Raw genomic sequence first — 27,550 nt, 5'->3', positions numbered from 1 at the left:
TACAGAGCTTTATGTCAATTATATCTCAGTAAACCTGGAAAAATAATCAAGTTCTCAAAACCAAAACCAAACAACACCACATTTTTTTGGAGGCAGAAGTGAAGCAACTGCTCACGTTGCTGCTCATCTTGGACATGGAAGGGCCGACTCCCCTCTGTGGCTTGGGCAGTGACTGCCCCAGTTTCTCCTGCTTATTCCTGCAGCCCCCTCACTCCTAGCTGTGTGTGTGTATTCAGGTGCACAGCCAAGAGCCCTGGCTTCTCCAGGCCACCCAGGCCACTGAGACCAAAGGTGGAAGAACTGACATGGGTTTCAGTGTTGTCTCCAGGCTTGTGCTCAGGAGTTATAGCTGGTTTCTCTCTCTCCACCTCTCATCCATCTTTCCTTCCCAATTCTCGCCCTGGGGATGTCAAGTTGTAACATTGGTGTGAGGATAACAGTCTTACAGAGACAGCTTCACCAGCTTCCATTGTCGATAAGGTCAAACTTCTTAATATATGGAACCTAATGGTCTCTGACTGGCAGAGAGAGACTATACATTTTCCTCTAAGTTTTGCTTTATCTGCCACTTACTTCTTTGTATGTGATACTTTGTTACATGCTTAATTTTGATTATAACTCTTGCTTTGATTCATGAGTTTTTTTACACATATTTTCTAACTTCCAAACATGAAATATTTATTTTGTAATTGATACCCTGTTTTGAAAAGTTACATTGTCAGAAAACATGCTTTGTATGATTTAAACTTTTAAAAGCTGTTTTAACTTTCTTTATGACTACTATATGATGAATCTTTGTAAATATTCCTCTGTGTTTGAGAATAATATATACTCTACTGTAATTTGTTATAATCTCCTATATATATCCATTATGTCAATAATTTAATCATGTTCAAATATTCTATATTCTTCTTGATTTTTCTATCTGCTTGTTTTGTCAATTGTTGAGGTAGTTGTTTTAAATCTCCCACTTTGTGTACTTTTATACAGCTACTTATGTTTCTAACCATTTTTGCTTTGTGTATCTTAGTGATATTTTATTAATACCTTTTGTATCTCTCCTCCATATTGTAGCCATCTACCATTCTTCTTGATCAAAACTCATTCCTTAAAAATTTACCTCCTGTTCCATTGTTGCTGTTCACACTACTGTATTTTTCAGTGATCTCAGTATCCATGTAGATGCTCCTTCTATACTGTTACCATTCTGGGTGCCCTCTTGCTTTTATTTTTTAAAATTTTATTTATTTATTTTTAATTTTTATTGGAGTATAGTTGCTTTGCAATGTTGTGTTAGTTTCTGCTGTACAGGAAAGTGAATTCTCCCAATTCATTCCACTCCCGCCTTACCCCTTGGTATCCATATGTTTGTTCTCTACATCTGTGTCTCTATTTCTGCTTTGTAAATAAGATCGTCTATACCAATTTTTTTCAGATTCCACATATATGTGTTAATATACAGTATTTGTTTTTCTCTTTCTGATTTCACTCTGTATGAGGGTCTCTAGGGCCATCCAATTTCATTCCTTTTTATGGCTGAGTAGTATTCCATTGTCTATATGTACCACACCTTCCTTATTCATTCCTCTGTTGATGGACATCTAGGCTGCTTCCATGTCCTGGGTGCCCTCTTTCAATTGTCCTCTGCTTTTACTCCAGGAAGTCACTTGTCTTAATCATTGGGTATAAGCCCACCACAATATCAAAAGCAAACACCCCTCTCTTGGCATCTTTTGAGGTCACTTCTTCTAATAACACTAATCTGATAATCTCTTGCCATCTCTCCTGATCCCCATCCCAACTTTTCACTTTCCCTCAAACCCCTCAAGTCTTAACTTCTTACTTAGCTTCTATCCACATTAAAGCATTCTGATCACAACTTGATATTTGTGCCATAATCCTGTGTCCGTCTCTTCGTTCATCTTAATTGCTTGGATAAATACAACCCTGCTTAAATTTAAGCCTCCTCCCACTGCATGCCTGAATGCACTCACCTAAACATGGTTAGAGAAACAAAACAAAACAAAACAAAACTATGGTGACTGGTCTCCCTTTAAATCCATGATCATTAACCTTGAATGGCCCCTCATTATTGCTCAGAAACCCTATATTCCTCTGTATTCACCCTCTTTCTGGACAGTTTTTTCGCTTTTCTCCTCTCTTCAAACCTTCAAACTCCACCTTCTCCTCCATATTTACTCTCAGTTGATAATCTTGTTTTCCACTTTACTGTGAAAACTCAAATACTTAGAAGTAAATGCCCCTAGTCAATATAGTTATTTATAAGCAGCCATCCCAACTCCTATATCCTTTGCTCTGTGTTTTCACTTGCCTCACTAAACCCCAGTCCTGGTTAAATCTAGCACTCCTAGAATTCCACAGTAGTGTCAGAGCAGATTCATGTAACTGGATAGACACATCCATGCCTACTAGTCTCACCTAAATTCATGACCACAAACCAACTCCAGCAGGGTCTTGGTGTCTGACGTTCATAGTGCTTTGGGTTAGTCAGGTCTCTGTGACTCTACCATGCTCTGAACGGCTTAGTTCACACCTCTTTCCTCTTCACATCTCAGAGAGTGGTCCTGCTTTTTCTTTCATGAAGCAAATAATCGGAAGGAAACGTCATCATCATCCGTTACCCTATCTGTAGGTCTACCTGTACCTCTCCTTTCATCCAAGGCCAAACCCTCTATTTTCTGCTAGGTCTCCATCTCCTCTGGTCTCTTACCCAAGACATCACTGCTTTAATCATCCTTGTCCTCATGAAACATCAACGTTTCCCAGTCTGTTGGATGATCCCATAAGCATCAAAGGTAGTGGCCTTACCCTTCAACTGTTAACTTCTGTTAGTCACTTTCTCCCCTTCCTGCCCCCTCTTCCCTGAATTGCTCCACTTTAGCGTTTTTTTCCTACCATCCCACTGATAACTAAAAAAAACCATCAAGGTCACATGTCCTACATGTCACCACATCTGACAGTCATTCCTCAATCCTTCCTTGCTCAACTGCTACATGAAATTGGACATAGCTTGATTACACCATCCTTTTCAAAATATTTCTGGTTGGTTGGTTGGTTGGTTTCCCCCCTTGCTTTCAAAGGTACCATGTGCTCTTAATCTTCCTCTTTGTTCATCTAAGGATAAATACGAGCTGAAAAAAGAAAAAAAAAAAAACCCACAATTTTCTCCAGTGAAAAAAGGAAAGAGACTCCCCGTGCCACATTTTCTTAGCATATTATTTACTTAAAACCAAACACTGTGATTATAACATAAGAGATGTATGTAAAATGTTTTTATGGCTAAGCAAGCCTCTTTCTACCTTTAAGACTCAGGAGTATCTCAAAGACTTAAGCACCATTTTTCTGAATGTAATCGTCAAGGAAGGTAGGGCCCCATCTCCCAGTTTCTGTGGGAGAGTAAAGGCCTCATTTCAGTGGGTGCTTTGCTCCAAGTTACAAAACTACCTCCTGTAATAAAGATGTGAGAAGTGTATCTTTCCTTTGGATAAAGCCAATTAGGTAATACAGATGGCCACCCCGTTCCCACGTGAATCTAGAAGGAACTCTGTATGACTGTCAGTCCTCTTACTTGAGGGCTCGTTATTGATTACCTTACATGTATATAATGGGCTGTATCTACCTGGCTCGATAAAAGATAAGATTTCTTTCCGTCTTTGCAGTCTCTTAGTGGATCACCTGTGCTGCACAACCCATTCTAATACAGTATGATCAACAGTAGTAATTTAGTACCAATGGTAAGTTAACAGGACAAACACTGTTTTCTTGGTCTTCTACTCTTGTAGAGAGGTTTTCTGGGTTGGCAGGAGTTATTGTTTTTAATTATATTGTTCCAACACTCAGTCCTGCATTTCCTGCCTGTAGATGTTGGGGTGCTCCAGTTCTCCTTTAATGGATTTCTTCTTTTGTCCATCGTTAATCTCTTCTAAAATGATCTTCTTCAGTTCAGTGGCTTTAAATGCTATCTGTACATTAATGTCCTAGAGTTTCAGACCTGACCAGTCTCTGTCTTTTCACATGGACACACAGGTACCCACACACACACTGTGCGCACAAGTATAAGCCTCTCATTTGATAGTTCTGCCTGTGTGTCCTGGCTCTAAATGAACCCTGAGCACCAACATCCCTGACATAAACCTGACTCCTCCTGTGCCTCCCATCTTAGAAAAAGGCACCATCATTCAGCCAGTTATTCAGGTTACAAAACTCAGCCTTGCTTTATTTTCCCGTTTTTGTACACCCAAAGTAAATCCTATAGGTCTGCTCTCAATACGTATCTGGGTTTTATTCCTTTTCCCAAGCGTCATGGTTCTTCCCTCCCATTTAACATTTACACTGACCCCCAGAGAGGAGAAAGACTTAGGAGGTAGGGTGCCCAGATGAAGGGGGGCTTTACTGAACCAGAGAAAAGATCCCGGGAGCACATGCTGAGGGAGAGGTTAAATTCAAGCTGTGAGACCAACAGTATTCGGAGTTGTCTGTGGTAAATGGAGCTGTGAGAGGCTCTGCTGGGGCTCAGACAAAGCGCGTGAACAACAAGGTAAATGCAGCAACCCTGTAAGTCCGGGGGACATTGATAGGTTGGAAGTCATAGTTGTTTAAAGGAGCAGAAAATGAGAACTGAAAAAGGTATAAGGAGTACCTAACCAGAAAAAGTTTCCACAATTCATAGGAAAAAAATCACACGTAGGACAAGCCAAAAGAACAGTGTTGAGGACTGTTTGAGGCCAGATTATAAATTGAAGTGGGATGGCCAAGGTTTGGAATATCTACAGTGGAGAATGCTAGGTACAGAGCCCCATGGTAGGCACCAATGGGAATACTAAGATAAAATAAATAAGGGCTCTTCGTGGAAGGGCGTGAAAATTCTATGGGAGAGACAAAATGTGAGTACAAATAATTTAAATACAGTGTAAGGACTGATGTTTCTTAAGAGTCTTATGATCAAATTTAAGAGAGATCCTGAGGGGAATATCTGGTTCCTGGAGGGCAATGAGGGGAGAATCAGCGGAAGACGTATTGTTTTCCGTGGACCTGAATTCTGAGCAGACAGTTTGGCAGAATTCAGCAGAGGGCAGCACGGGATAATGCAGGCTGCAGTATGGACAGGAAAGATACCAAGATAGAAAAGGTATGAACTTGCAGTCTCAGCTGCTGGTGTGCAAGAATTGCAATATTAAAAAAATCCACCTATCACTCCCCCTTCTATCTTTCTGCTAACAAGGACTTCAATCTCATTCCTCAGTGGACTTTTCCCTTCAGTCATGTCTTCCCATTGAAATCTAAGGAAGACCCCTGGGGTCACGGCTGCTGACACACCCTTGTTTTAGGATGTAATCAGCCTTTCAGGTCCTACAGTCAGTCCTAATGGTTTTTCCGCTGTTCTTGAGGCACAGGTGAGATTGATGAGGCTGGGAAAATGATTCCAATAGCAGAGCGTAATAGTTATACTAATATTTTTATTGCTTGTTAATTAATAATGTTAGTAATAATGTGTTAAGACTTCATAAAATATAAAAAATCAGTAAAATTCAGTATGTGATACATTAAATGTATAAATATATTAGAAATATTAAATATCAGTCTAACAAAATGTAAATATTAAACCTATATTATCATAGACTGATAAAATTAATATGATTAATACCATCCAATAACGAGCACTACATAAACTGAACGTTTAATTCTGCATGAATTATTAAAATGATATTATGCAGTTCAATTTCTTTGTAAAAGAGATCCTCTAAAAAATTGCATTAATAGGATTATTATTGAGCTGAGTCTATTTTTGTAAAAAGATTTCCAACTGATGGCAAGGCATGTGCCATGTCTTCACCAGCAGGAGAATGTTTAGTAGACATTTATGAACGAACTTCAGATATTTTCCCCTGAGTCCCTTATCTTTAAATAATCACAGGTTCTATTGATAACATAGAAGACATTTTTTCAGCACCATCCCACAATACAATCAATGCAAAATATCAGTTTAATACTATGATGCTAATATTTCACTTGTTCAAAAGGTCTTTGTAATTGGCAATAATTATGCTTAAAATAGTAGACTATTAAAAAAAATAGAAGATAATGTGCAGGTTCAGATTTGCCTGGGCTTATAGGCAGCCCTTTGTTTTGTCTTTTCTGCACATATCAAGAAGCTACATTACGGATTTCATTATTGATACGTAAATGATCAGGTTCTTTCAAACACAAAAATAATGACATTGCATTAAAAAGTCTTAGTGTTTCATACATAATCCCTGGTATTCCATCAACAGCCTGGCAATACTGCGAATCATTGCAGCCAAAGCCTGAGGTATCAGGTGGTCACTGGCTCTGAGTTCTGGCCACGCTTTCAGGTAACAAACTCTGGACAGGGCTTGGGTTCCCAGTCCCCACTCCCCTTTCCTGTATGATTGGCTGGCTTCCTTATCAATCAATCCCTTCTTGCTCTGCAATGCCTGGCATTATGTTGTCAGTGAATTTAGGATTTTAAAAAGATACAATCAGTTTTAGTTCTCCGCGTACAAAAAGTCACAGCTAAGAAGATAGGGCACTCGGTGACCTGCTTAGAATGAGAAAAAGGGGAAAATACAGTGAATAAAGCACATGAACGTATTTCAAAAAGTCAGCTGGCACAACAGAAGCAGTTAGAATTGTCATTCAGCTCATAATTGTATTTTCTTTTTGGTTGGAATCTATTGCTACATGCATTAATGCGCTTTTTTGTTTGAAATGTTTAAATCAATCCTGTCAACATAGAACTCATGACTGTAGAGATCGTTGTGGATGTTATTCAATATCTGTGAGTTTGTATTTAGAAAGAAAAATTTTAATGTGCATAAATTAATGTAATTCTGTGAAAATATGACAAAATGTTACTGTAGTAATTTAATAAGATAAATAAACCTGGGGGAGTAAATATTTGTTTCAGAACGGTACTAAAAGTCTGTCTTTGTGTGAGTTATCACTTACCTATGAAATGGGGCCTGACCCTTCTCTGACACTAGGAATTATATGTTTTCTGGTTTTAATATGGAGAGAATCTAACATAAACTTGGCAGAAAGTATTTTCTTAATAAAACTTTTGTAATGAGTAATCAAATCAATCAATGTGCAGATCTCCCTACTTTGAAACACTTTTGTGATCACATATTTTGAGTGTCCATTAGGGAATAGTTAAGGAATAGTTATTTGTTAAATGAGTACATGAATTAATGTTTGTGTAAATGCATTGATTTATAGCTTTCTGTCTGTTACTGCAAATGATCTTTACAGTATTGCAACAGAGGCTGACAGTGATACTGCCCACTTTTGTATATGAAAAAAAGCTGTCTTGGAGACAGAAGGTGATTTACCTCCAAGTGATTTTTTGGCCACGTTGGGAATACAATCCAAGTTTTATGCCTCCATGTTCTTAGGGCATGGTGTGCTTTGCCAGTGGGCCTTGATGGTCACCCCTCATGGATTATAACTTTGATACCATCTCTTCATCATGAGTTCTGACTCTGCTACTGGCATAGCAGAGTCATGGTTCAGAGCAGAGCAGATTGGTTCTCTCACAAGCTTGTAAATATACAGTGGAAGAAAAAAGTAGTGCAAATCTATGGATTTGGGAATAAAAGAAGACTTAAGGTTGGCTCTCAATGCCAACCTTTACTGATTACTTAGGCAGACTACTCAACTCTATGCCAGAGTGATAACGTCACACAATTTCAAGATTGTTTTGAGATTAAATGTCACAATTGCAAGAAGGTGGTTTTTAGTAAGCACGCGATAAGGGCAGTTTTATTGGAACACCTTAGTCTTACTTTGTTAATTGACTACCACTGCTCACCCATTTTGGGGTTTTCTGTATCATTTAACATAAGCCTAGAAGTGCTTTTCCAAAATTCCCTTCTCCATGTGGTTCTGAGTTAGTCTGATCATGAGAGGCACCTAGATGATATTTGGATGGTGAAAAATTGGCAATATTTGGTGAAAAGCATTAACAGCAAGCACATTCTCTTGGTGGGGAATTGGGGGTGATCTGAGTGATTGGGCTATGACAGGAATACCTTCACCCAATATTCAGGTTCTGCCATCCTTTCTCATGGAAGGATAACACTTTGAAATTGAGCGAGGCTGTGTGATTGTTTCTGACCAATGAACTGGAAGCAAGAGTGATTTGTGTCACTTCAAGACCCAGCACCTAATTGCTTCTGAGGGCTCCCTTTCCCCTGTGTCATGGCTGGCATTGCTCAAGGTAGCAGCTGCTCTGAGGCTTGGTTAGCTGATGGACTACAGTGGGCTCTGCCTTCTCAGTGGGCATGGGCCACGATCAGGAATCAAATCTGAGCTGTGAGCGGTGGACAGAGTAATATCTTCCCAAAGGTGCCCAGGTCCTAATTCCTGGAACCTGTGAATATGTAACCTTTTGTGGCCAAAGAGAGTTTGCAGGTATGATCAAGTTAAGGACCTTGAGACGGGGCTCTTATCTTGGATTATCTGGGTGGGCCCAGTGTAATCACAAGGGTCCTTAAAGATGTCAGTGGAAGGAGAGGTTGGACTGATGTGACTGCTGGCTATGGAGATGAAGCAAGGGGCCGAGGAATTTAAATGGCCTCTAGAAACTGGATATGAGAAGGAAATGGATTTTCCCTAGAGGCTCCAGAGGATTTTAGTCCCTGAAACCCATTTCAGACTTCTGACCTCCTGAACTGTAGGATAATAAATTGTGTTGTTTCAAGCCATTAAGTCTGAGTCATTTGTTACAGCATTGATAGGAAACGAATACACTGTTATAAGCCATCTGAGGCTGAGGTTTTTATTACAGCAGCATAACCTAGTCTATCTTGACTGATGTAATACTCCTTTAGCTTTTTTTTTATGGCCAAGACTAGTATTAAGAAAATATACTTCAAATTTCAAGTGGTGTTTTTTTCACCCAAACCATATTTATAGTCTTCAAGTTGTATTCTTCTTATGGGGGGGTCAGGGCGGTGTGAATCAGAGTATAGATAAAATTTTCAGTATTATTATTGTCTACATATTTTATACAATATATAGGAATTTAATATAAATGCAATAGAGTTCTTGTTTTTAAGAATTAATAGATGTTGCTATTTTAGAACCCCAGTTTTGTTCTTACTCTTCATTGGCTTATGAAATGTAGAATAAATTTTCATGCTGGATAAGATGAAAAAATATAACCCATAGATACTATGCAAGCGATAAAGTAACACAGTCACTTTATTAACCAGTTAATTTGGCGACAGTATATTCTTCCTTCAAGATGATGAACATGGTAAACCGTTAGGGAAATTGTAAAGTTGAGATCAATGTGAAATGCCATGGAAGAAATCAGCTGAAGAGCCACACATGAACAGAGGTTAGAGGCAGAGGTCCTGTGAAGAGAGGAAGATGAAGAGGCATCTGCAGAATGGGTTTCTTCTCTGTCAACTTACCTGTGGAATCCAGAAGTGACTAAGCTGATTCCGGGGCTAGAAGTAGGAAAAGGATAACAAAAAGGAAAGCGTAATTTTCCGAGATTCAAGCATTTCTCTGTAAGTAACCCAGACACAGAGCTGAATGTGAGACTAGGATTCATATCTGAGATCATAGCACTTAGACCTAGAATCAAATAAAATGACTGCTATCTTTTGTAGAGTAAGAATGGGGAGCAAAGTTTGAGGACATTTACTAGGAAGGCAAGGAGTCTAGTTTTTATCTGACTTCATCTGTTTAGTTTCTGTTCTCTTTCTTTTACCTACACACCTCACACATCCCATGTACACACAAGCCTGCGTGTGCACCCGCAGGTGCATATTTGATCCTTGACCATGTGTCCAGGAGCACTTGGTCAGTCTCCCTCCCTGGAGGTGCAGGGGGAGAGGAGGCAGCTTTCTCTCTATTTCCCTGCAGTGCTCCATAGCATGTTCTCTTAGGGTGCTGTCATCGAGGACTGGGTCTGGGACTGTTGGAAACGTTCATTCTCCTCACCCTCCACTCCCAACCCCAGGGCAGAACTTCTCTGCTGTGTCTCCACACTCTCTCTGGCAGTTTTGAAAGCTTGCTGACAGCATGGATGTCCTATGATCTCTGCACATCTGGTAGGTGGGAGATCTCTTAATAACCTGTCAGTTAATACTTTGTGGCTCCAGGGTATGACTTATAAATGAATGCCTTACTCTCCTAAGACATTAGTTTTGTATGTTTTTATACATCCTTCTCTGTGCAGGAATAGACTCAGAAAAGCATTGCAGTTAAAAGTATTCTTTAAAAAATATTTTCTGTTAACTTTCTAAATTAACACCCTTTATATGCATAGGCAGAATCATCATAGTTCTGCATGGCAACGACCTTTACATATTGATTGGTTACATGTAAAACAATCTTTAACTTGGTATTTCAGCAATCGTTATAGTAAATAATTCTACTGTCTTAAAACACGGTTCACTTCCTACTTAGCTCAAATACTATTGGGCTCTCAAGGAAAACTGTCCCATAGCCTCTTTGGATATCTTGTAGGTTAGGTTTCCTCCTCTGTATTCTCAAGTACCTTTTGCATATCTTTTTAAAAAATTTTTAGTTTTTCATTGATGTATAGTTGATTTACAACGTTGTGTTAATTTCTGTTGTACGGCAAAGTGATTCAGTTATATAGATAGATAGATACGTTCTTTTTTATATTCTTTCCCGTTCTGGTTTATCACAGGATACTGAGTATAGTTCCCTGTGCTATACAGTAGTACATTGTTATTTATCCATTCTCTATATAATAGTTTGCACCTGCTAATTCCAAACTCCCAATCCAACACACCCCTACCCCCTTCCTCCTTGGCAACCACAAGTCTGTTCTCTACGTCTGTGAGTCTGTTTCATACATAAGTTCATTTGTATCATATTTTAGATTCCACCTATAAGTGATATGCTATGGTATTTGTCTTTCTCTTTCTGACTTACTTCACTTAGTATGATAATCCTAGGTCCATCCATGTTGCTGCAGATGGCATTATTTCATTATTTTTATGGCTAACATTCCACTGTATACATGTACCATGTCTTCTTTATCCATTCCTCTGTAGATGGACATTTAGGTTGCTTCCACATCTTGGCTATTGTGAATAGTGCTGCAGTGAACATTGGGGTGCATGTATCTTTTCGAATTCTGGTTTTCTCCAAGTATTTGCCCAAGAGTGGGATTTGCTGGATCATATGGCAACTCTATTTTTAGTTTTTTGAGGAACCTCCATATTATTTTCCATAGTGGCTGCACCAACTTACATTCCCACCAACAGTGTAGAGGGTTCCCTTTTTTCCACACCGTCTCCAGCACTTGTTATTTGTACACTTCTTAATGATGGCCATTCTGACAGGTGTGAGATTGTACCTCATTATAGTTTTGATTTACATTTCTCTAATAATTAGTGATGTTGAGCATCTTTTCATGTGCCTGTTGGTCATCTGTATGTCTTCTTTGGGGAAATGCCTATGTAGGTCTTCTCCCCATTTTTCGACTGGGTTGTTTGTCCTTTTGCATATCTGTTATTGCAGTGCCCATATTGTTTACACTAGGTTTTGAGTGTCTTCAAAATAAGTACACCATTACAGCCACTCCAAACACGTGTTCATAGGTGTTTAACAACCAGTTCTCCTGGCAAAGGAGAGTATGCATATATATGTATGTAAGTTTATTATGAAGTTGACTGACGTAAAGACTGTGTAGCATGCAATATATAAATGATAATTAAATGTTCAATGCTCTCTATTGATAATTCCACATAAACAATTGATTCTCAGAGAATACTTCTGTTGACTTTTGCTGCATTTTTGTATCCATAATCAACCTACGGCTGTAACTGGTGGGTGAGTGTAGTTCTGACATGAATGTTGGTTGATATTTTCATTTATGTTAATGAGTAAGATGAAGGTCAAACAGCCAGGACGTGTGTTGGGACTTCACGTGTTAGTCACTGAGGTGAGTGACTTTGCTGAAAGGCATCATAGTTTTGAATCCTAGAAGTACATTGCTTCAAATTTGTGTGCTATTGACAGTGTAGCAAATATAAAAATGATACACTCTTAAGTTAAATCTGCATTATTAACATGTTACCCATTATTTGCTTATGTCTTGACAGTCAACACAACAAAGAAGTCACACTCTGACTTGTAGCCTTTGCTCATTTCTGTGGTGTAAAGCTCCCACCCTGACCTGTTACAAGTTACTGATGTGACATCGTTGAGAGGTGAGTTCTAAAGCGATACAGAGTAGCAACCGCTATATTATCTTTCCATCGTACAGATCGCTAGACACAGATAACCTCAAGAGGATGGATTACAGTAAAATGTAATAAAATGATTAGGGAATTATGAGCCTTGGATACTTACTAACTTTAAAAAAAATAAAATGCGTTTAATCGTAAGCTTATATAATTTTTTTTTTTTTTTTTTTCGGTACGCGGGCCTCTCACTGTTGTGGCCTCTCCCGTTGCGGAGCACAGGCTCCGGATGCACAGGCTCAGCGGCCATGGCTCACGGGCCCAGCCGCTCCGCGGCACATGGGATCCTCCCGGACCGGGACACGAACCCGTATCCCCTGCATCGGCAGGCGGACTCTCAACCACTGCGCCACCAGGGAGGCCCCAAGCTTATATAATTGAATTTTTAACAATGTCTCTATTTAACAGTTAGCTCAAAATTGCTGAAATCTGACTATCAGTTCTTGTCCCTTCATGTGGGCCACTGCCAGCACAGCACCAACTGCTTCCCCGTCTTCTTTTCATGGACCTAACACATAGCAGGTGGTCAGGGGACATTGGCTGAGTGGGCAGATGAGGACCTCACCCAATGTTGGGCACCAGCAGCACTTTTAGTACATTAGTTACTCTTTTTAAAAATTTTTATTGAGATATAGTTGATTTACAATGTTGTGTTAGTTTCAGGTGTATGCAAAGTGATTCAGGTATACGTGTATGTGTATACATTTTCAGATTCTTTTCCATTGTAGGTTATTACAAGATACTGAGTAGAGTCCCCTGTGCTATACGGTAGGTCCTTGTTGTTTACCTGTTTTATGTATAGCAGTGTGTATGTTATTTCCAAACTCCTAATTTAGCCCTCCCCACCCCTCCTGCTTTGGTAATCATAAGTTTGTTTTCTCTGTCTGTGAGTTTAGTTGTTTTATAAATAAGTTCATTTGTATCGTTTCTTTAGATTCCACATATAAGTGATATCATATGATAATTGTCTTCTCTGTCTGACTCACTTAGTATGATAATCTCTAGGTCCATCCACATCTCTGCAAATGGCACAACTTCATTTCTTCTTATGGCTGAGTAGCATTCCATTGTATATTTGTACCACATCTTCATTATCCTCTGTCGATGGACATTTAGGTTGCTTCCATGTCCTGGCTATCATAAATTATGCTGCAGTGAACATTGGGTTGCTTGTATCTTTTCAAATTATGGTTTTCTTCAAATATTCCCAGGAGTCTGATTGCTGGTTCATATGGTATTTCTGTTTTTAGTTTTTTAAGGAACCTCCATACTGTTCTCCATAGTGGCTGTACCAATTTACATTCCCATCAACAGTGCAAGAGGGTTCCCTTTTCTCCACCCTCTCTCCAGCATTTGTTATTTGTCGACTTTTTGATGACGGCCATTCTGACAGGTGTGAGGTGATACCTCATTGTAGTTTTGATTTGCATTTCTCTAATAATTAGTGATGTGGAGACTCTTTTCATGTGCCTGTTGTGCCTCTGAATGAACACCAGTCACTCTTAAAAGCAGCATTACTTTCTCTGCTCAAATGACTTCCTGAATAAGTGAGTTTATTCTCTTTGACATGTTTTAAGCTTATTGAAATTTATAACAACATTCCATCTGTGGCATTAGAGTTCTGTAGACTAATTTATCACAGAGCAAGATCCATCACATCTGTACTAAATACTTTGTGTTTAACGGGCTGATTCTGTGTTCAGGTCTTGTCTTGTGTACCTCGATAAAAGTGTGAACTGTTGAAGTTTGTTTTAGTGTCTTTTTGTTTTCGTTGTTTTCTTTTACTTTTCTCTCCCGTTAACGATCTTCTCCTCTTTCCCTACCGAGGAAGCATCCTCAGAGGGGCTCACTCAGGTCTGCCTCCCAGAATTCTTAACCCAAAGCATCATCAGGATTATTACTGTTAAAATAATATTTTTTCCAATTCCACATCAAAACTTAAACGTCAGTTTTGTCGTCATGTCAGCACATACACCTGATTTTTAAATTAAAGTTAACAGATCATCATCTACCTTAGGTGTTGTATATCTTTAAACAGAAGCCACTGGAAACCGTAGCTTAGCTTAGGGGGAGAGATGTGGGCTAGGGATTCCTGGAGCTGTGACAGTCTTTAATAGAAAAAAGGGAGGACCTGGGGGCATTGTGTGCTCTGCAAACCCTCCTCCTCAGCGTCTTGCCCTTCACAGGCCCTTTCCCACGTAAGATCCCCTGGAGTATAAATGTGGGGACCCATCACATGGCAGGAAACCCCAGTAAAGAGGCCTGGTAAAGAAACGAGCAGCTTCACGTTTTTAGAATTATTTTTCTTCGATAAATAAGAAATTTGATAACATTAAATGCTTTCGTGGTTTTAAAGTAAGAGCGTAAAACCAAATATCATAATAAATCATTTTTAAAGGCTTAAGTTTATAATATGAGAGAGAGACCAAGGGAAGAAAGGTTAAAGCACAAAGGTTAAAAATGTGTATGTGGAGGCAAAAGTGTGTGGATGAGAGAAATAGAGAGGGGTCTTAACGAGTGGCTTGGCTTTATCGGGCATTCTCCTCAGCTTCTCTTTGATTCTTTGTCTCTTACTGTACCAACTTCACTCCAGCAGCTCGATTCCTTAAACAGCTTCCAGTGTTTGAGCCCCTTCGCCTAGAGATTAAAAAATCAAAAGTTGATCTACCCCTGACATAGAAACTGAAAATCGGCAGTTTTAACTGAATCTCCTTAAACACAGACATAGTTTCATCTAAGACATTCATAAATTGTAGTTGTTGGGGTGTGTGTGTGTGTGTGTGTGTGTGTGTGTGTGTGTGTATATATAAAAGCACAAGCTTTGGACTCAGGCCTGGGCTCACAATCTGAAATTTTCTAGCTATACAAAATTAGTCAAATATCTTAAATTCTCAGAACTTTCGTTTCCTTATCTTTAAAACAGGACCAATAATATCTAATACAAAGGACTGTAGAGAATGTTAAATTAGATAATGTGTATAATGTCCTTAACACACGCTGTAAGGACTTGCTAAAGGATTATTTTTTTATCATCATACTTCTATTACTATTGATATAAGAACAGTTGGAAATATTTAATTTCAAGTAATTAACATGCTTTTATGACTGTTAATATAAACGTAATTGCAAATATGAAATGCACAAGTGTAAAAAAGATGAATCTGATCAAAGAGTTAAAAAGTTATTCTCGTTAGGTGTCATTTTAACAAGTAAATGGTGAAAAAGTCAGGCAATCAAAGAGAAGCGCTTGGATAGCTTTTAAATTGAAGTCAGAGTTCAATTTCTTAAATATCAAATCCATGGAAAGGGAGAGAAGATTGGACAACACTGGAGAATAGCGGCAGAAGATGTGCTTTTTCAAGTTGAAAATCTATTCTGACTTTTAGAATTCTATAGTTAGAGCTCTCCTCCCTGGGATTTCAGTGCAGTGACATTGGAGAAAATCATGAGTTTTTTTGTCTCTAACTACAAGGTCCTGAGAGTATTTTAAAATGGTTCAAAAAGCTCATTTGTTGTGAACTAACATTTTAGGAACAACTTTTCAATGACTTTAGTGGCAATAAATCAGAAGCATACTGATTAGGTTTGCCATGAAATGCCCATGGGTTTAAAGATTAACCAGCAAAGAGATAGAAAGACACAGTTTAGACATTTCCAAAGGCAATGCATTCGACCAGTTATTTGAGTCATGAAACAAAACTTGATTCTTTTTTTGTCTATGATGATGTCACAAGCTATAAAAGTAACTCCAACATTGCCTTCCAGGTTTTATTACAATTTTTGTCTTTATTCTTAATAATAAGATGATTAATTACAAATAAAAATAAAACTAAGCAATCATTCTATTACTAAATTTTAAATGCTTAGTTAAGTGCAGTGTTTTGGCAATGAAAGGCAGTTTTGGAGTTGGATATTATGATCAGAAGATTTTCTCAACTTAGCATTCTTTTTAATAGCTTGGTAATTTTTCTCTTTTATTTAAACTATATATATATTTTGTGTTTGTCTTGGGTATAAGCTTACTTTGGCTCTCTCTAGAAACATATGTATCTAGTAAGAGCAATAAAAAGAAATTTACATGTATTGTGGATAAAGAACTGTAATGACAAAAGCTGTCCATTCACTAGCTAGGGATAGAAAGTTAAAGCTACTGAAGCAAAATTAATGGGTCTAAAGTGACGTAGAGTTCATTATCTCCATTTTCTTTAACTTCAGTCTATAGAAGCAGATTCAGTGGTTTCTAAAGATCCGTGGAAGTGACATGGGCTGGATGATGACACAACTAAGATGAGAACAGAGAAAAAAAGGTGTAGGTTCTCCTCAGAGGTGTAGGTAGGAGTGACTTGTGAACTTGAGTGCATTTCAAACATTTCAAATGTTTACCTTTTAAACACAGCACCTTGGGAGCTACAGGAGTGACCGTTTAACTTCCTTCCTTTGATGGTGACTAAAACGAATCATTAACTACCATATAAAATTCTCACAAGTAGCCAAGGTAATGACCAACACGGTTTTGTGAAGACTTAGTAAAGTCTAACTAATCTGATTTCATGATAGGATGACAAATCGAATAAATGAGGGGAAATAGCTGCAAGTGTTTTGACAAGAATTTTACTTTTAAAGGAGAAACAATGTGATTTTCTTTGTCAGTATTTTACAGTGATATATCAACTCAGTTACCATTTAAATTTCAAAATCCTGGGAGTTGACATATATCTTCTATCATCTTCAACTAGACTAAAAATAGGCACCCTTATTTAATTCCCAGTTCATATTACTTGGGGATGCAAAGAGTACTTTCTATCATTGAAGTTTTAAGACCCTTAAAGGACAGAAAATGTTAAGTATGGAAGTGATTAACTGTTGACCTATTTGGTACAAGGTCTTGTTGTAAAAAGGATTTCAGTGTTGTAACTTCACAACATACAAGAATTGTCTTCTCAGAGTCCCCCAAAGAAAGTTTCTTTGGACTTCCTCTTTGAAACTCCAAAGATGTTTAAAGTAATCTCTGGGGTCCCCATTTATTTTAAATCTGATACTGTATTCTGTAACAGAAGTACCAGAGGTCTTTTTAATAATTTTGTAACTGTACCTTGGAAATCCAGTCAAATGCCAAGTTAGACAATAGACAGAATCCTGTTTTTCATTTTTCATGTGACTGAAATTGATGTGATTAATTTTTTTCCCAATAATGAGTGCCAAGCCTAAACCAAACGGTTAGTTGATTAATCTAATACATATTTATTGGGTGCTATGCATTATGGCTCTGGGTGCACAGCCTCGAGCTAGATACACATGATGCCTGCCCTTACGCCGTGCACGTGCCCTTACAACACGTTAATTGAGATGATAAACAATTAAACATGCAATTACTAGCCACCGTGGAGAAGGGTGCTTACGAGCACTTAGCAGGGGCATCTAAGTTGGTATTCCTGGGGAGGCCAGGTGAAGGTTCAGAGATAATAATAGATAAGCTCAGTCCTAATGGACAAGGAGGACTTATCCGGTGCAGTGGAAGCAACAGCATGGAAGAGGCAGCAGTGGGACTGAAATTTGAAAGAGAGAAAAGAGCAAAGGCCAGTCCAGGGACTGAGAAGAAATCAATCCCTAGAGCTCAGGTTTGAGGACCGGAGAGGCAACGTTGAGGCCGGAGAGGAAGGCAAGGAGCCTGGTATGTTGTCCTAAGAAAGGAAACTGCACACCAGCGCCCACAGGGAGCTATTAAAACATTCAAAGCAGGGGACTAACATGATCATAATTGCTTTATGTAAATGCAGATATTAAAATGGTAATTTTCTGTCCGTGTTTTTGGCGAAGCCTCAAGACTATAAATGCCAAACACTGTGAGGGGTAGACGGCCTGAGGATGATTTGCAAAGGGGGTCTCAGACGAGGGATGTGATGAATGTCACTGACATCAGCCTCCAGACTATTCAAGAGGGTGGAGATGCCGAGATACAGAGGTGATACTGGAGAGACGATGGATGTGGGAAGTTCACTGTGCTGTGAGATGCGTCACCTCTCCCCTTGAGAGGGGGGTGGGGTGCCCAATGGCTCTTCCGGATACCGTCATATTTGTCCCCCACAGCTTGGGGGATACAGGGCTGAGAACGACCAAGGATGAGACTGTGGCTGCAGCACCTGTACCAGCAAAGTGTAAGCTGTGGTGTGGTTAGGGTAGTAACAAGTCCACCTGTGCTTTTCCTAGTGACCTGATGTGGTCGGCCGGGAGACCAAACGGTCAGACACACTTGGAGTTATTTTTATAAGAGGTACTTTAGCTGGGATGATGCCCGGATGGACCACTGAGAAGCAAGGACCAATGGGATGGGTTTAAAGTGGCTGTAAAGAGTTTATCAGCCGTGCCAGGGAATCAGAGGTGGGTGTCCTCATAAAGGGCCTGTCTCAGCAAACCCCGCTGTATTAGTCAGGGTTCTCTGGAGAAAAAGAACAAATGGGGGGGGAGGGGTGTGTGTGTGTGTGTGTGTGTGTGTGTGTGTGTGTGTGTGTGTGTGTGTGTGTGTGTGTGTGTGTGTGTGTGTGTGTGTGTGTGTGTGTGTGTGTGTGTGTGTGTGTGTGTGTGTGTGTGTGTGTGTGTGTGTGTGTGTGTGTGTGTGTGTGTGTGTGTGTGTGTATTTTAAGGAATTGGCTTATGTGATTGTCGGAATTGGCAAGTCCACAATCTTTAGGGTGGGCTGGCAGGCTGGAGACCCAGAGAAGAGATGATGCTGCAACTCAAGTCTGAACACAGTCTGGAGGCACGGTTCCCTTTTTCTCAGAGAAGGTCAGTCTTTTTTCTCTTAAGGCCTTCAACTGATTGGACGAGGCCCACCCACATCATGGAAGGTCATCTGCTTTGCTCAAAGTCCACTGACTTAAATGTTGAGCTCATGTAAAAAAACACCTTCACAGCAACATCCAGACTGCTGTCTGACCAAATACCTGGATACTGTGACCAAGCCAAGTTGACACATACAATTAACCATCACATCCCCAATTAGCTGTAAACCCTTTTTACAGCCATAGAAATGTAGACTGTAAAAAGCCAAACTGTATTCAGTGCCAGTCAAGAGAGAGCTTTTCTGTCCCATTACTTGTTCTCTCGTCTACTCCAAATGTGGAGGTGCCAGAAACCACACAGCTAGCAGGGAGGAAAACCGGAGGAGTCCTTTTCCCACTGCAGAAGGTCAGGGCTAGAAGAGGAGGAACACCTTTAAATTCCAGAGCTTTAATTATTTCCCTGGGATGGACATAGCAATTACTGACTCGTTGGGGCTGTCTAAAGTGACAGAGGACAGGGGAAGGAGATCTAGTGGCCCAGAGCAGGCTTGTAGGAACAATAGGGGAAAAATAAAGCTGCCTTACTCCCCATATCTTGAGTGCACTGCACTTTCAACAAACTAGCTCCAGTCAGAAGGATGTCTTTGCTTGCCATGGGATAATAATTTTAGCGACCCCTGTTTTGATGCTCCATTATCCGTGTGTGTGTGTGTGTGTGTGTGTGTGTGTGTTAAGGGTTGTTATGTCTTCCTGGAGAACTGGCCCCATTATCATTATATAATATCCCTCTTTATCCCTGATAATTTTCTTGTTCTGTACAGTCTGCTTAGTCTGAAATTAATACAACTACCTTACTTTCTTCTGATCAGAGTTAGCAGGGTATATTTTTTTCCATCCCTTTACTTTTAACCTGAGTCTTCATATTTAAAGTGGGTTTTTTATAGACAAGGTATAGTTGGTTCTTGTTTTTATCAACTTTCCTAAGCTCTGACTTTTAATTGGTGTGTTTAGACCATTAACATTTAAATCAATTATGTCATTGGATTAATATCTACCATGTTTGTAACAGTTTTCTATATGTTGCACTTGTACAACAAGTTTTTTTCGATTTTTACCTTTCTTCTATCCTCTTTCTCTGGGTTTAATTGAGCATTGTATATGATTCCATGTTATCTCATCTGTTAGCATAGCAATTATATTTTTTTAAACTTTTTTCGTGGTTGCCCTGGAGTTTGCAGTATGAAATTACAACTATTCTGAATCAATCTTCAAATAACCAGTACTAAGGTTTGTAGGTTTCCTGTCTAATGTTTACTATATCTATAGGTGATAGAGACCTCAAATGCCTCCAGTGTTCTTGTTTCTGTGTCCTCTTTAAATTGAGGCTGTGTCCTCTAGACCTTTTAGCTGTGATCCACTGATATGATGCTGGAATCCATGGATGTGGTGGTCAGTGGGCGCTGGGAGGGGAAGTATTCTATAAACTTACTATTAAATCTCAGTCTTGCAGTGGGCCTGTGTTCCTGATCTGTGACCATCATACATTTATTAATTATCCCTTTAGTTACATCTAAACCCATTCACAAACCTTCTAATTTCCTTTACTAGGTTTCATTTTTAGATGTGCAATTTGTTCTTTTGCAAAATTTGTTGCTTTACCTATGCTTTAAACCGCTTTTATTTCTTGAACAATATCACACATACTTTTAGAAGTACATTCTTTGATTACAAAGTCAATATCTGAGGGCTCTGTGTTTCTTTCTGTGTTTATATCTGCTTACTCTTGTTTATATATGAGTTTTCCTTGTGTTTATGTAATTTTTGACTCTTAATAGATTTTTTTTTCCCCAGAACTTTTAGTCTTGAGCCAAGGTAGGTCCTTTCAGAGAGGATTTTCTTTAGGCTTATCTCAAATGCCTGTGAAATTTAACAGTTTAAAATTTAAGCTAAATTCTTGGCTTCACATTTTTCTCGTTGACCAAGTACAGTGAGGTAGGCCAAAAAAGTCACATGTTGGGTTCTTTGTCTATTAATTTTCAGGAAAGATTCCTCACACACCCCTCCCCCTCAACTCAGTATAAAGATTTGAGGCCAGATTTTTTATTTGTTTTTTTATCAAGTTTACTAGAAGCAAGCGCTTTTATTTCTATTTTACTCTCATACTAAGGGTGAAGCTTTTGGTTCTCATTTTATGTTGGAAACCAATCTTCTAGACCCCCATTTTGAGAGGCCTTTAATGCCATCTCTTCTATTTCCACAACACTCTGAACCTTTACATTCAGTCAACCGTAGCACGTTTTTAACCATAGCACATTTTTTACCTACCTGCGCCCTACCTTTGCTTACATCTTAGCCAGAGTATTTCTTCTATGACAACTCTGGATACATTTATAAAGGTGTATTTGCATTTTATCTACCAGTTTAATTAGGGGGGTTCCTCTTTTGATGATGATGTTGAGAACAGGAATAGCAGCAGTGACTCTCTGTGGGCTGGAATTCTAATCTGTGCATCACTTTGGTCAAGTTGGTTACAGGTCTGCCTCTCAAATACCGAGCTACTTTTGAGGAACTGATGAATTCACAGAACTAGATGTGCTTGTTTCTTTCTTTTGAAATGTTGACAAGATCTAGATGAAGTGTATGATAGATGAAATAGATATTGCTTTTACCAACATCTCTGTTGAATAGCAGCCTGGCTATGGAGTATCTGAAATTGTCTTTGACAGCCGATCCAAACTGATGGTAGTGACACACTTTGAGAATACTTCTCTTCCTCACCTTATTTTTTTTCCTCCAGTGACCATTTTATCTTTCATTTTAACTATCTTTTTGGGGCAGTTCTTTTCATTGTTTCAGTGTTAGTAGGTGTAAGATAATAAGACTCACATATCGGAATATATCAATGTGAAAGCGTACTTCCTATCTTTGGATCCGCCTGCCACTTTCTAGCTGCGTGGTGCCCTTGGACAACCTCTAGATTGATCCGTGCTTTCAATTCCTTATTGGTAACGTGGGGATAAAGACAGCCCCGACCGCGTAAGGTTGCTGTGAGTGTTCCTGGCTGGAACACAGTAAGTGCCGTACAAATGTAGTTCATGATGATGAGGACGGCGGTGATAGTCACGGTGATGAAGATGGATCTGGGAAGGTGGGCTGGAAGAGGAAAATGTTTACAAGGACAAGTCGTAGCCTAACCCTTTCCGTATGTTTCTTTGTCTTGGGTTTTACATTCACTCTGAATACTAATCTTGGTACTTTAAGATCTAAGTTTCTACAGAACGAGTTAGGGGATCAGTTTTAACCTGTATATATTTTTTCTAAGTTAAGGCATTTGATTAGAAGGAGCATACTTTAATGATTTCTTACCTGACTTGATCTCATTGTCTACTTCACCAGAGAATTATCACTGACATTATTGCATCTGGCATTTTTGAGAAGTCAGGCTAACCTCTCCCAGTTCTCAAGGTGAGAAATAGGATAATAACGATAATCCCTTTAAAATCGTTCAACCACTTTCTAGGGATTAAGTCTAAGACTTTACCATTTAAGCTTCCTAAAAAAAATTGGCCTTAACCTCACTTTGTAGCTGCATTTCCTCCTACTCTGCCCCTTGCAATCCAGGCTGTTCACTGTTCTCTGGACACACCATGGTTTTCACGTCTTTGTCTTAAGGCTTCATTCAAACTCTTCCCTCTGACAAGAACACCCTACTTTATATTCTTTCGCTTCTAAATTGGCCCCTCCTCTCTGCCTCCAGACCTGCTTCCTGAATCCATTCTTCCCACGGCAGCCAGATTGATGTTTGGAAAATAGAAATTGAACATGTCAAACCCCTGCTTAAATCCCTTAAATAGCTGCTAGTGACTCTCAGGAATAGAATTCCATCTTCTTGGGAGAGAGTTTATAATATTTTCTTCACCTTTATGGTCTTACCTATGTTCGTCTGACTCACAATGTGCCAAGTCTCCAGCCCTTTTAGGTGCTGTTTCCTCTGTTTCACATGGTCTCCCAGTTTTCTCCACACATCCCGGGTGTGGGAAAACTTTTATTGAGTTCATCCCTCAGATTTAGAGTTGTCAGATAAAAAAAAACAGGGCACCCACTAAAATTTTAACTTCAGTTAAATAGCAAATAACTTGTTGCATAAGTCTGTCCCAAATAGTTCATGGGACGTGTTTATACTACAAAATATTTGTTGTTTATCTGAAAGTCAAATATAAATGGGCATCCTGTATTTTTATTTGCTAAATCTAGCAATCCTACTTAGAGTACAATGAAGCCTTCTCTTAGAACCAAATCATATGTTCTCTTAACATCCTAGAGTTCACGGTTCTAACCACTATATATTGAAGTAGTTGTTAATATGTTTTTCTCTTCTACTAGATAGTTTTCTCTTTGGGGACAAGGGTCATATCTTTATTGCCATATTGTCTGCAACCATTACTAGAGAAAGCACAGTCCCTAGAACACAGAAATCATTAAAGATTTAGTGAGTAAATGAATAGATGGATAGATGATTGAATGAATATGTTGGAACTCCCATGGAAGGCCTCTTCAATAGGACATCCTCCTGAGAAAACTATTTGGTAATTATCTCTGTTTGGGTAACACGTTTTACATCTTTCCTTCATAGCTCTTTTCACACATATTCCATTTGTGATCCTTATAACTGTTGATCTACACGTCTGTACACCTTCCTGCCTGGTGGGCATCGGAGGTCAGGGGTTGGATCTTCACATCCTTATGGTTGTGCTTCCTGCCTTCCACATGGACTTGTTGATCACCGGTCCCCACCAAACAATGATTGTTATTTAAAGAAGGGACCTAAGTGCACTCTCTGGAGAGGAAATACTCACCTGAATATGAGCATGATCTGCGACTGTTGACAAGGCATGTGCATTTCAGTGATGATATAAGCAAAAGAGTGCCTGCCAAATCACCTGCTAATTTGCTCAAATCCAAATACTTTATTTTAATAAAGATAGGAACTGAGTATTATGCAGACGAAAGTGCACAAGAGCTAATATTATGTGCCAGGTAGTGTGCTATTTGATTTAAATGCATAATCTCTATTTAACTTCATAATTGCCAATGGAAGTAGATGCTAGTCTCTCCATAGCTCCATGTTAAAGATGTGAAAAATTAGACTTCGGGATGTTCCTAAGGCTCTAAATGTAGCAGGTAGTGGAAAAATCTATATTTCCTTGCTAACCAAGGAAAATGCTGTTTAAAATATCCCACATCATATAATATGAAAATGGTTGAAAGAAAAGGGCCTATTTAGCATGAAGAGAAAAAAAAAATATAAACGTTGTTAGGTATTTGGAGGATCAGACTTTTTTTGTGTATCCAGAGAGCAGCAGTAAGCATAATGGGAAACATATATGGCTAAATAAGAGCAGGGATTTTCTAATACATAAGGTTATTAAGTGTAAATAATTTCTTTAGAAGTGGAATAATTGGATTTGGAATGGAATCGCTTTGAAACTCTGCTACAAAGAGTACTTTGCACATTCCTGGAAGATTTAGGAGGTGCTATCATAAAGGTGAGTCACAGAGGGTATTCCATAGGTAGTTTACGTGTACAGATTTACAGACTAAAAAATTGTACGTTTGGTACTTTAAAGATGTTGGATTTATATGTATGGTTTTATATGTAAAAAGTTCAGATATTTTTGTGAATTTCTATAGAACTGGTAGTTGCTGGGAAAAGATGTCATTTTAAAGGTAAACATTTTCAGTCTCTGAGGTAAAGCCTTAAATATCCCCATTGGACTTTCCATTTCACTGTTTATAGTAACTATTTAGAAGGATCCTTTATCAATGCAAAGTAGCTTCCTATTGTCCTTTGGGGACATTTTGAAGTAATTATTAGCTTTAATGAAGAGGTTTTTTGACTGCAAAGGGGAGTGTGAGGAATCCAAGTGAGGATTCTACTTGGTTGGGTATTATTGAGACAGGACTGTCTCCATGGGCTTTTCTGCTCATGAGAGTGAAGAGTGTGTCTTTCTTCATGTGGATTTAGACTGTATTTTCTCTATAGAGTTTCTTTCTGCGTTTGTTCTTGTTGGAAGATTCATTGACAGGAGATATCAAGTGGTGTCTAGAAGGAAGGGATTGTACTTGATTGAGGTTCTGCCTGTTTGTTCCAGGAATGATCTGTATGTCATTCTACATAGGTCAATAACCAGGATGTTGTAGGATGGAATATTATGTTCTGATGTGACTGTGCTTTCAGGGCCACTGGATAAGAGTGCACACGTGTGCCCTGATTTCCTTGGGTGGACTCTAAATTTCCACCATCTATGATCCCATGATGAGACACATCCAGGGCCTAAGGCAGGGACCACTCTTTGTTCCCAGTTGTTGAGACCTCAAAGCTGAGGATCAGCTTTCCTTTCGGGCACTCTCACTGGTTGGGTTGAGCTGGTCCTTTCATGGAGTGGCAGGTTGGAGACTTCAGGGGAAGATAATGCTCTAAAAGTATGGAGGCACTTGGCACTTTCTCATGTAGGTCTGGAGCAAGGCAAGGATGTTCCCTCTCACAGTTACTTTTTTTTTTTTTTTTGCAGTATGCAGGCCTCTCACTGTTGTGGCCTTTCCCATTGCGGACCACAGGCTCCAGACACACAGGCTCAGCGGCCATGGCTCACGGGCCCAGCCGCTCCGCGGCATGTGGGATCCTCCCGGACCGGGGCACGAACCCGCGTCCCCTGCATCAGCAGGCGGACTCTCAACCACTGCGCCACCAGGGGAGCCCCCATTACTTTTTAACATAGTATTGGATGTCCTAGCTAAAGTGATAAGACAAGAAAAGGAAATATAAGGCATATTGATCGGGAAGGAAGAAATAAAACTATCTTTGTTTGTATATGACATTATTATTTGTGTAGAGGACTGGCCAGATCCTTCGAGCTCTGACAGCAGCCATGTACTGTCGGTTATAAGCTACTGTGTTGTAATTCTCTCCAGTAAGTTAATGTAAGCTTAACAAACATCTACCACAAGTTACACACTGTTTTCTTCTGTGGTGGAAGAACTAAGAGAAAGGCCAGTGCCATGCCTTGGATAGAACAGTGCAGGCAGTAATGCTCCCATGAGCCACCCCCCCATCATCCTAGGATGGTGTGCCAGAAATAGGTCACCCAAGCCTGAGACCTGCCTCAGGTCATTCTGAGAGGCAGGAGCACAGAGAACAGCAGTGAGGATCCCAAGAAGCCAGACTCGAGGCAAAGAATAATGTCTGGTGTCTCATTATGAGATACTCAGGTGCTGTGGTGGCCATGAAACTGCTGCCATGCATCCCGTTGAGATCTCCCGTGGCAGAGTGTAAGTGGGCGGGCAGCCCAGCTGCTGTCATCCAGGTTTACCATTCTGTGTCAAAACCATGGTTTCCCCAGGATGTTGTCTGCCTTGTCTGAGCGCAGTAGGGGGTCTAGTGCCAACCTGTTCCTGTGACGTGCCATCCTCTAATGGATGACTTTATCCTAAGGACTCTCCATTGGTCTGGACAAACATTTTCTAAAGTGGAGCTGCAGTCTGAGACTATTCTCACGTGATTCTTCCTTCCCCTCTCCTTTTACAGGGGTCAGAATAGCATCATGATTCCAAGGCTCTGCCCAGTCACTGCGGCTCCCTCTCCCCTCACCTCCATACATGCTGATTCCCAGCTGAGGTCTTCTCAGAGAACCAGACCTCACACAAGGGCTGTGTGTGACGTTTGACAAAACTTGCAGGTGTGGGCTGAGAACAAGTGTAATTTTGGTGTTCTTATAATGTGAAGGAAGTGAGCTTGGACATCTTAGTTGTATGTGCAAGTGCATGTTCAACACATCAAATTGGAAAGTCACCTAAAAATAGAAAATCTGAACTACTTCCAGCTGGAAGAAACTGAGGACAGGTTGTGTGATATTGTGTTTTATGATAAGAAATATATATTTGGTCATTGGCCCTATTTCTGGCACAGAGCTCCTACAGTCCTTGGAATTTCCTAAGTGATGAGTGCGATACAGTTGTCTTTTGTTATGTTAATGAGGTGGCTTTTGGAAGCACCTAAGGAGGGGGGCTGGTTGCCAGGGAAACCAACCACATGATTAGAAGGTTGGAACTTTCAGTCACTACTGCCTACCTCCAGGGAGGGGAGAGGGGCTGGAGGCTGACTCGAGGACCAATGGCCAATGATGTAATCAATCATGCCTATTTAAAGAAGCCTCCATTAAACCCAGAAGGACCAGGTTCTTTGAGCTTCCGGGTTGGTGAGCACAGGGAGATTCAGGGAGAGTGGGGGGCTCAGAGAGAGGGCATGGGAGCTCTGTGACTTTTCCCCATATCTCACCCTATGTATCTCTTCCAACTGGCTGTTTCTGAGTTATGTCCTATTATAATAACTTGGTAATCTAGTAAGTAAAATAATTCTCTGCATTCTGTGGGCCACTCTGGCAAATTAATCGAGTCCGAGGAGAGGGTCATTGGAAGCTCTGATCTATAGCAGATTGG

Source organism: Mesoplodon bidens (assembly GCF_964165515.1).
Source record: "Mesoplodon bidens genome assembly, chromosome: 6".
NCBI lineage: Eukaryota > Metazoa > Chordata > Mammalia > Artiodactyla > Ziphiidae > Mesoplodon > Mesoplodon bidens.
The sequence above is the reverse complement of the archived record's forward strand: the minus strand, read 5'-3'. Positions refer to the sequence as shown.